The sequence below is a fragment of the Apium graveolens genome, chromosome 5 (assembly GCF_009905375.1).
Source record: "Apium graveolens cultivar Ventura chromosome 5, ASM990537v1, whole genome shotgun sequence".
In the NCBI taxonomy this organism is placed as follows: domain Eukaryota; kingdom Viridiplantae; phylum Streptophyta; class Magnoliopsida; order Apiales; family Apiaceae; genus Apium; species Apium graveolens.
The window spans coordinates 223,798,703-223,806,558 of NC_133651.1; the positions used below are offsets into that span (position 1 = coordinate 223,798,703).

The following is a 7,856-nucleotide window of genomic DNA, read 5'->3' on the forward strand; positions in this document are numbered from 1 at the left end:
CAAAGATGATGGGAATCTTCTTATCTTCCTTGAAATCCAGAATTACAACATCAGCAGGGAAGATGAGTTTGTCCACCTTGACCAAGACATCCTCCACTATATCTCGTGGATAAGTGATGGAACGGCCAGCTAGTTGCAATGACATGTATATCGGTTTTGGATCAGGTAGACCAAGCTTCTTGAAGATGGACAAGGGCATCAGATTGATGCTAGCTCTCAAATCACACAAGCATTTGTCGAAAGATAAGTTTCCAATAGTGCAAGGAATCATGAAGCTTTCAGGATCCTTAAGCTTCAGAGGCAATTTCTGTTGCAGAACTGCACTGCATTTCTCCGTAAGAGCAACGGTCTCTAAGTCATCGAGCTTCACTTTCCGAGAGAGAATACATTTCATAAACTTTGCATAGCTATGCCTCTGTTCAAGAGCTTCAGCGAAAGGTATGTTGATGTGAAATTTCTTGAAAACTTCCAAGAACTTAGCAAATTGATTATCCAACTTCTACTTCTACAACCTTTTAGGAAAAGAAGGTGGAGGATAGACCTGTTTTCCCCTGTATTACCCTCAGGAGGAGTGTTGACAATAGCTTTCTTCCTTGGTTCCTCCTCAGTATCCTTCAGCACCTCTTCTTCAGCCACAATCTCATTTTCTGGAATTTGCAAGGGTGCAAACGCACCTGCATTATGGACAGAATTTTCAGACTCTTCATCTTGCTGAATTTGGGGGCTTGCGACCTTTCCGAACCTCAAGGTGATGGCGTTCACCTGTTCGTTAACTTCCCTCTTGCCTGGATTGGCTTCTGTATCACTAGGAAGCGTTCTTGATGGTCGATTCAATAAGGCGTTAGCAATTTGCCCTATTTGGTTCTCTTAACTCTTGATAGAAACAACCTGACTTTGGCATATAAGAGCCTGGTTTTTGCACATAAGCCGCAACTCCTCCAATTCAGATTTTTCATCGAAGATACACCTGCACCTCCATGAGTTTGTTGTTGAAGTTGGAGTTGTTGTCTTGGTGCATATTGCAGTTGTTGAAAACCAGGAGGGTTGAATTGCTTTGCTGCATAATGCTGATAAGGCTGTTGCATCGCACTCCAAGTTTTGCTCCAGCTGAAGTTAGGATGATTCCAGTTGTTAGGATGATAAGTGCCTGGAAATGGTTGCTGCGATCTCTGAAAGTTGCTCACAAACTGAGCTGATTCTCTAGATATAGCGCATTGTTCCATCGCATGCGAACCTGCATACAGCTCACAAACACTGGTTATCTGATTAACACCATAGTTTGCCAAAGAATCGATCTTCATGGATAACGCCTTTAGTTGAGCAGTGATAGTCATAGTTGTATCCACTTCAAGAACTCCTGCTACCTTGCCTCGTGGAAATATTTGAGCTGGATACTGATATTCATTAGTAGCCATCAGTATAATTAGATCATAACTTCCTCGTAGCTCTTTGCCCATAATGCTCCACCTGATACTGCATCAAGCATGGGTCTAGACTGTACTCCCAAACCATTATAAAAATAATTGATGATCATCCAATCAGGCATGCCATGATGAGGACACTTCCTAAACATCTCCTTGTAGCGCTCCCAAGCTTCACATAGAGTTTCTCCCGATTGTTGCACAAATTGAGTAAGAGCATTCCTGAGTGCAGCTGTCTTCGCCATAGGGAAGAATTTATTAAGAAACCTCTGAGCAAGATCTTCCCAAGTAGTGATAGAACTTGCTGGTAGAGAATGCAACCAGCACTTAGCTTTATCCCTCAGAGAGAATGGGAAAAGCCTTAGCTTTATAACATCTTTAGAAACATTGTTGAACTTGAAAGTATCGCAAATCTCGATGAAATCTCTGATATGCATGTTGGGATCTTCTGTTGGAGCACCCCCAAACTGGACTAAATTTTGTACCATCTGAATTATGCCATGCTTGATTTCAAAGATATTAGCTGCGATCACTGGCCTGACAATGCTAGATTGAATGTCATTGATCTTGGGTTGAGAAAAATCCATCAACGCTTTCATTGGTGTTGCTGGATCTCCCATTGTAATGAGTACTTGAAATACAAACAAGTAAACCGTGAAAGTAAAAGAATTTGAGTCAGTGAACTTTAACGACCACTGATGTCAAGCACATAAACTAAAATTAACACCGAGCCCCGGTAGCGGCGCCAAAAACTTGTTAGGGCGAAAACACGCGCTAAAATTACACGCAAGTATACGCGTTCACAAGTAGTATAAGATATAAATCAGATTCGTTCCCACATAGACTCTTTTTGGTTAACTTAAGATTATGCACCTATACAACAATGGTATGGCTATCGCTCAATGCTAAGACAATAACAAGTTGAGATTTTTATAACTAAGATTAAATTAACATGCAATTAACTAAGAATAAAAGTGATTGAATTAACTATATGAGACAAACATGGGATTCTAACTTCATTCAAAATCATTGTTCTTAACTTTAGCATGTGATGATGATGACAACTAATCAGATAACACGAAACTAGTAAACGCCAACTTTTGTTACACGAATACCCTACTACCAGACATCCACAAAAAAAGATAGAAGCTGAATACACACCAATTATGTTGAGACCCTATATGTCTATAGAATTTGATAACATAAAGGTTTAATGAACAAGTTATCTATCGTGATTACATAGAGAAAGTAAGATGGTTAAAGTTACCTACGAATCATGCATAAAAAATACATGAACCTATGCTAGCATGGCAAGTTCTAAATCTATATATTCACTGTTGCTTTAATAGAGATATTAACATGGTATCTTATATGTTAGCTACGCACATAACACGAATAAGCACAACCAATACTAGGATATCAATCAATCACCACACACCAAGATATTAAAACAAATTGACTATAGAAATCCATAAGTAAATCCGTTAGAACCCCACGATAACGATTAGTTCATAACCGAATTCATCGTCACCATGGGTTCCAATGAAAACATGATAATTAACAATATAAGAGGACTAGGGTTCAAAGATAAATCGAAAACAAGCATCCAAGTATCAACTATATTAAAGAAAACAAAAGTCTTCTTTTCCGTAGCCGTCTTGAGCTCTCTAGGTCTTCTTCTTGCTCTCCCCTCGCTCCTCGTTGTTAAAAACATCTTTTTATTGATATATAGGCTCCAGGATGACCAAGACTCTCAAAATCTTCAATTTCACTAAAATCAGGATTCTGGTGTGGAAACCGGGTGCGGGCGCGCTACTTTCAGGCGCGGCCGCGCTGAAATAGTGATTTCTGGAACGCTGGCGCGCTGGCGTGCTGGTTCTGGCACGGCCGCGCTGACCTTCTGAAAATTTTCTGACAATTCTTCTTTTGGCCGTATCTTGAGTTCTGCTCGTCGGAATTAGGTGATTCAACTGCCCACTCGAAGCTAACGAGATTCTCTACAACTTGAGAATGGCCTAGGCTTCTAATTCTGATCTCTTTTCAGCACATTTCTTTGAAAAGTTTCTTTCTTCCTCCAACTACTACATGTAATGTAATAACACAAAAACACATCAAAAATACCAATAACTTGAGTCCAAAACATCAAGTTAAGCCTGAAATAAAGCGTTCCAAAAGATATAAAATCCACTTATCATTTTGCTCAAGTCAAATATTGTTTTTGTATTTTCAACTCTACATTAAATAAGTAATTAAAAATACTAGTGTTATACATTTAAATAAAAAATTCATTTTAATTATTTAAAATTAAACAAAATTTGCCTAAAACAATGAATAGTCCAATTTTTTTTGTACTAACACATCATATTATACATTTTTAATATTTTCAAACCATCAAATTAGTTAAATAGTTGAAATTATGACAAAAGTGAATTCACAATAATGTTAAACCAAAAAGTCATTTAAAAAAATATGGCTAGAATTAAAAAATCATCCAATTTCCTTGCACAAATTTATCACACTACATATTTTCATCCATACAAGAACAAAAATTAGCCTAAAATGATAAAAATATATTTTTACTAATCTTCACTTTCAAAGTCAATACTATCATAACCATCTTCTTCTTCTTCTTCTTCTTCTTCACTTTCCCTTGCATTTTTCCTCTTCTTCATATTACACTTAATTTGGTTGCTCTTGTTCTTCTTCTTGCTCTTCTTCCATTTCATATTGCGAAAAGTCAACAAATAACGACCTCGAGGAAAAATCTAATGTAATGGTATTTGAGACTTATTCTTGAAGGGGTTTCACATCAACATCCCATGTTCTTTCACTCAACAATTAAGGTATACATGTGATGATTGTGTGAAGATTACTATCGAGATTCTTCACACTAGGAGCATAGTACACTTGTATGGCTTGACTTGCTAGAATGTTAACATCATCTCCTTTTAGTTTTGAATTAAGATCAATTAAGAACAATCCATTTTTGTGTTTCTTTATACCCTTAACATGATCATACCAATGACATCTAAATAAAATAACTTAATTTCCGCCACCATATGTTAGTTTGAGAATCTCTTGCAAAGTCCCGTAGTAATTGCTTCCACTATCACTATAACAACTAACCTTCACAAGTACGTTTGAGCTTGATTTTCCTATGTTGAATGAGTATCTGTTGACCTTGCATCTTTTGTAAGAAAACACATAGGAAGTTGGGCCGTGCAATAGGTATTGAAATTTTTCGTAGTTATGTTGTACTTGAAATGAAATAGTCACAACAAATAAGCGTATAAAAATATATTTTTTAATTTATACAATTTTTGTATTTAATAAAATACCTTAATTTGTAACCATGTCCCGAAATGTTCCTTTAACATTGTAATTATCTCAGTATCACTCAATATATACGTATTACTACTACGAACCTCTTCTTCGAACATACTGAAAAAAGTAATCATCATATGTTAGTGAAGAATATTTTAAAGGGTTAATTATGAATGAAAATTTTTGATTGCTTACATGATATAGGATGCCACTTCACGCATGTTAGTGAGAATATAATGTGTTGCAACGTGTAGGGAATCCATATCTAAATGGTACAATATATGCTCCGAGGAGCTCTACCGGATATATAAATGCCTCGAGTTTATGTGGATCTCGTGTGCGGTCATCAACTACATTATGACCTAACAAGTTGTACGCTTTCTCAACTCCAGACTCAAAGTACATGGAACAGAAATGTGTCAACTCTTCATGTACACATATATTTATGCAATGGAACCTTCAACTCATGCTTTGTTCCCTACTTTTTGTTTCATTATGCGTTGTAATCTTTCAATATTATACATCCACCGTGATGGGACAAAGCCGCCGAGTCTGAATTCTTCGGGTAAATGAACGAGAAGATGCTCTATTGGATCAAACAAAACAGATAAAGATTTAATCTCTAAAGTAAAAACGATCCCAGCTATGTTTTTGTTAGGTAATGAATACAACACAGAGGGGGTGGATGTGTTTTGGATATTGTTAAGGCTTTTTGAATGTTAGTTTCTTGGTTAACAAAGCAGATTAGAAATGCAGTAATATTATGTTAACTGAAATAAAACAGTGTATACAATATTTCAAAACTCACTTAATTTTGTATTAAAATTAAGCTAGTATCTTGCTACAAATCATGGGTTCTTTGTAAGTAAGAATTCAGCTTCTTCCTTGAGAGAGTTACAAGAAAAACTAGATCTATTTTATATAATTTAAAAGCAAAGGACCAGTGTTTACTTTATAGATTAGTAAACACAGGTTTACACAACATGCAATAAGATGTACTAAACCCTACTTTAAGTTATCTCTAAACCTTTCCATTTCTGACTTAGTGTATCTTTGCAAATCGTGTAGGTCTGTGACTTTCCTTTGTCAGTTTATCTTGGCCTTTGATCTTGCACTCTTCAAGCTGCTTTTGTAGACTTTACAATCTAACTGATTAGATCGTTTGTTGATTGATAATCTTGAATATTTAACTTATCTGCATTCTGTACTTTGAGGTTGATGTCGAGATCTCCAGTTTGTTGTATAGAGAACTGACATCTCGATAAGTATAATGGCTTATCGAGATATCTTAGTTCTCTACAAGTGTTTTGACTTGTCGAGATCTCTGAGTTCTCAATAAGTGAACTTGGCTTGTCGAGGTCTCCAAACTTCTACATGTAGAAATAACTTGTCGATATCTCTGAGATCTCTATAGGCATTTTAACTTGTCAATATCTCTGAGATCTCTAATGAGAAAATTGACTTGTCGATATCTCCAATCTTCATATCTTTATTTTGACTTGTCGATATCTCCAATCTTCATATCTTCATTTTGACTTGTCGATATCTCTGAGTTCTCTAATGCAGAAATGACTTGTCGATATCTCTGAGATCTCTATAAGCATTTTGACTTGTCGATATCTCTGAGATCTCTAATGATAATTTGACTTGTCAATATCTCCAATCTTCATGTCTTCATTTGGCTTGTCGATATCTCTGGGACTTCTCTATAAGCTGTTTTGCACTTCTCGACAAGTCATTCTGGAGTTCTCGAATGACTTCTCTATATGACTTGATATGTGACTTGTAGATATCTTGACTTAGGATATTTTTCCTAAAACAGATTTATTCAACTCCAAGCTTCTTCACAATTTCTCTGAGGCATGATCTTCTTCCAGAGTTTATTCTTAGGCTTGAGACTGTTTACAGAAAAATACTCCAGTCTAATCTTTTACATTTTTACAAACTCAAGTAATACAATACAAAATACAAATTTATATTATCATACAACTAATTCTTAGGGATGTCAATTTAAATTAGTCTTGTTATGATACAGGCATGTCTTGCACAACAATCTCCCCCAATTTGTGAGAAGATTGCTTATCACAAATTCATGCCTGGTAACAAGACTAACCCGAAGTTACAATGAAACAATAAATATTACATAAAAATTGACATAGATACAAGTACAAACTTTTATACATTAATTGATTACATGAGTTTGATAGATATATTCATTACATGAAATCATCATAGTCTGGCTCCTTTCTAATAAGGTTCTTAAGATTTACTAGCACTTGAAGTTCTTCTATGATTTTAGTACCTCTTAGAACTTCCACAAGCTTTAGCCACTCATCTAATGAATATTCATTCAGGTAACCAACTCTAAATCTTGAAAATATTCCAAGCTTTATATTCAGAAAGTGTTCATCCTTAGAAAGTCTGCTCAACCCCTTTTCCCTGAGCTCATTTGATCTTTGTTCAAGTCTTGCAAGTTCTTCTGCATATTTTCTATCTTTTTCTTCCTTTTCATCCTTTTCTCTTGCATTTCTTTCATCTCTTTCTCTCACCCATACACATAATACAGCCTTCCAAGCCCTTGTAATAGTATCATTATCCTTCATCAAGCTAATCACTCTTTTGAGTTCTATGGTAAAAGTGTGTCCATTAAGTTGCTACCAAGTAGAGTGAAGGTACCATCATCATAATATATCCTGATTTTTGTATAGGATACAACCCAGAATCACACTATTTCTTCAGCCAACTGTCGAAAGTACTCATCATCTGCGATGCACCAATTAAGTGGCAGAAATTCAGATTGATCAAAACAGTTCCAGATGCCCCTTTCAGTAACTTGCAATTTCTTTGGTTTTCTTCCAACAGATTTGAAATAAATTTTGGTTGGTGGCTTGAATGAGGGTAGGTTTGTGATTTTCTTCAAGGTGGATTGGCTAGATGTGATTGGTATTTTGAGTAGGGTGTTTGCAGTTGGTTTGTACAAAAACTTAGGCTTAGAGGTCAAAGATAGATGAATGTTTGAGCTTGTAGGTTTAGAGGGTTGAGCAAGTTGGATTTGAATTGACTGGACATTTTTCTTGTTTCCTGAATCATCCTCCTTCTTCTTTCTTCTTC

General features: G+C 35.8%; 1 non-coding gene across 1 annotated transcript; it reads left to right on the top strand.

The window, feature by feature from the left end:
* The first annotated feature begins 1,544 nt into the window (after window positions 1–1,544).
* Window positions 1,545–1,651, top strand: LOC141663339 (small nucleolar RNA R71). The gene has a single exon (XR_012551418.1). It is a non-coding gene; the product is annotated as a small nucleolar RNA R71 (small nucleolar RNA).
* The last annotated feature ends 6,205 nt before the right edge of the window (window positions 1,652–7,856 follow it).